The sequence below is a fragment of the Marmota monax genome, unplaced genomic scaffold (assembly GCF_021218885.2).
Source record: "Marmota monax isolate L192 unplaced genomic scaffold, Marmota_monax_Labrador192_F-V1.1 WCK01_AAM20220418_F8-fsc00019, whole genome shotgun sequence".
Classification (NCBI taxonomy): domain Eukaryota; kingdom Metazoa; phylum Chordata; class Mammalia; order Rodentia; family Sciuridae; genus Marmota; species Marmota monax.
In genome coordinates this window covers 13,642,857-13,645,731 of record NW_026695242.1, presented here as the reverse complement: position 1 = coordinate 13,645,731, position 2,875 = coordinate 13,642,857, and the positions used below count along the sequence as shown (strand labels likewise).

The following is a 2,875-nucleotide window of genomic DNA, read 5'->3' as shown; positions in this document are numbered from 1 at the left end:
TCATGAAAGATTTTTATTTTGTCACGAAATCTGAAGCTTAATTTTGCTGGTTGTAAGATTCTTGGTTGTCATTCACTTTCTTTTAGAGCTTGGTATATGTTGTTTGAGGATCTCCTGCCTTTGAGGGACTAGCTTGAAAAATGTGCTGAGATTTAAATTGGTCTCCCCCCTATATGTGATCTGATTCCTTTCTCTTTTGGACTTTAGGATCATAACTTTAATCTGCATGCTAGGCATTTTCATTATAATGTGCCTTGGTATAGATCTGTGGTAATTTTGTACATTTGGTGTCATATGTAGAATAAAATAATATAGGAAAGAGGAATACAAACAGGAAAAACAATACAATTGTAATGGTACTGGTTCTGAAATGTCCTATTATTATTTTACAAGATAGTCACCAAGCTGAGGATATTTTCTTTCATGAGTATATAAGCTCTCTATTTCTTCTGTGAAATTCTGCATACTTGATGAATAGTCATTTAGTACACAGGTACATTAAAATATTCATGACATGGCTTCTGTGTAGTAAAGCAGCCTGCTCAATCACTTTAAGGATGTTTTTTCTTGAACGTTCCCTGAACTTTACCTCCCAAAAGAAACTCATCCAAAATAAAATAAGCCTTCTCAAAATTAAAGATAATATCAAGTTCACACACACTGCCAAAATACTTGTCAAGTAGTTCCACATAATGATGAATTATTTCTGGGTCAATTAGTTCATGTCCTGATCCTCTATAGCACAGCAAATATACAGACTAGCATATCTTTTGTGAACAATCTTCAGATCTAGCCACTCAAGAAAGCTCCACATTTTAGGTTTCTGTGCTAAAATGGTTTGAACAAGTTCTCTTGTGATCTTTTTCTTCTCTTTGTCTGACAGTGGGATGTACCATTTCTTCAGTCAAAACTTTCTTCAGTGGAAACTGATGACTAAAATGCAACATAAACTTCATGGTGACCACTGGCTGTGAACATGTTAAAGCTCAATCAGAGTGGGTGGTGGTGGCTGAGGGGAGGTCCCTGTTGTCTTGCTGAGGAAAAGAAGCCCTACGTCTACTTTCTTGATTCCCCTTCTCTTAGAACTTTGGGGTATCCAAGTGAACAATCCTTCTTGTATCAATAACTTCTTAGTAGGTCTTACCTCTTTTCAAGGTTTTTAATATCATATATTTGGTATTGATAGCTGTGCTAGTCAACTTTCATTGCTGAAAAAAAATACCTGAGAAAATCATATTAAAAGGAAAAAAGTTTTACTTTGGCTCACAGATTCAGAAGTTTTAGTCCATGATTATTTGTTTCCATTCTTTTTGGGTCTGTGGTGAGGCTGAACATCATGGTGGAGAGCATGTTGTAGAATGAAGCTGTTTGTATCATAGAAGCTAGAACACATACAGAGAGAAAGAGGCCAGAGTCCCCAAATCCTAACTTTCTTCAAACATCTCCACCAAAGGTTCTACCATCTTCCTATAGTGTCACAAGCTGTCGACCAAGCCTTTGGCATTTGGGAGACATTTAAGATCCAAATCACAACAGTAGCTTATGCTTTCCCTTAAAAGACAGACCAAAATACTATTCTCATATTAGATACTTTTATGTCTAACAGAAATATCAAAATAAAAATGCTACTAACTGAACTCTTTATCTTCCCTTCAAACTTCTCATCATCCCTCATTGCCTGAGTTAATACATCTCCTTTCCTGGTGCTCAAATAAAATTTTGACTTACCATGACTATGGTGTATTCCACATCCTATCTGTTCACAAGTCCCATCTTCTCTGTCTTCAAAATATTTCCAGAATACAAATACTTGCTTTCAAGACTTCCCTTGTAGAACCACCTGACTTTGCCTCAATTTTTGCCAATGATCCCCTAATATGGTCTCTCTGTTCCTCTCTTTCCCTTTAACTGTCTGTTTCAACAGAAAGCAATAGTGGTACTTTTAAACATCATATTCAATCAAGTGGCTCTTCTGTATGAAACCTCTGGTGGCTCCCCAACTTCTGTGAAGGAGATCCAGCTTGGAGACAGGGCTCAGACTGCCAGTTGGCTCCAACCATGCTGTTCTTCTCACTCTCCTCTGACCAGAGTAAACACATTTGGTTTTGAGTCTTCAGTGCTGCCTGTTCAACCTGGAATACTTTCCTTCATTTTAAACTTTTTCACTTTGTTCAGGTCTTGCTCAAATGAATGTTGACACTGAGGTCTTCACTGACTGCTTATTTAACTAGCAATCTCTCTATTCCCAACAGTATCTATTGCCTTCTCTGATTTATTTTCCTCCATAGCACTCTTTATCATCCAGAATGTGAGCAAATCCAATGGAGTACATGTACATTCCACTATATGAGGACAGCATATATAAAATATAGTATAAAAGATAGTAACCCTTTTGCTATATCTATACTCAAAGGAAGCATGGTTTCTTCATTTTAAATGTTCAGTAAGCTGAGCATGGTGGCACATGCCTGTAATCCCAGCAACTTGAGAGTTGGAGGCAGGAGGATCACAAATGTGAGGCCAGCCTCAGCAATTAGCAAGGCCCTAAACAATTTAAAGAGACTCTGTCTCAAAATTAAAATAAAATTAAAAAGGAAAATAAATTAAATTAAAATGGAATAAAATAAAATGTTCAATTTTTTTCAGGGAGAGTAGAATGGAAGACGTTTTTCCCCAGCAATCTACAGTATTCCTGCTAAATTTGAATGATCCAAAGATTCTCATCATTGCAATTTCATCTAGTCAACTAGTGACATACTTTTTCAATAGCCATTAGAATTCAGGAAAGGTAGTTCCAGGATCAATAACACATGTTAAAAAGTTTAAAACCAAGTTTCAGATACTTATTTGATGATATCTATTTTTAAAAATATTT

At 36.2% G+C, this 2,875-nt stretch overlaps 1 pseudogene; it reads right to left on the bottom strand.

Moving 5' to 3' along the window:
* Positions 1-482: 482 nt before the first annotated feature.
* LOC124075937 (AP-1 complex subunit sigma-2-like) lies at positions 483-956 on the bottom strand (annotated as a pseudogene).
* Positions 957-2,875: the final 1,919 nt, after the last annotated feature.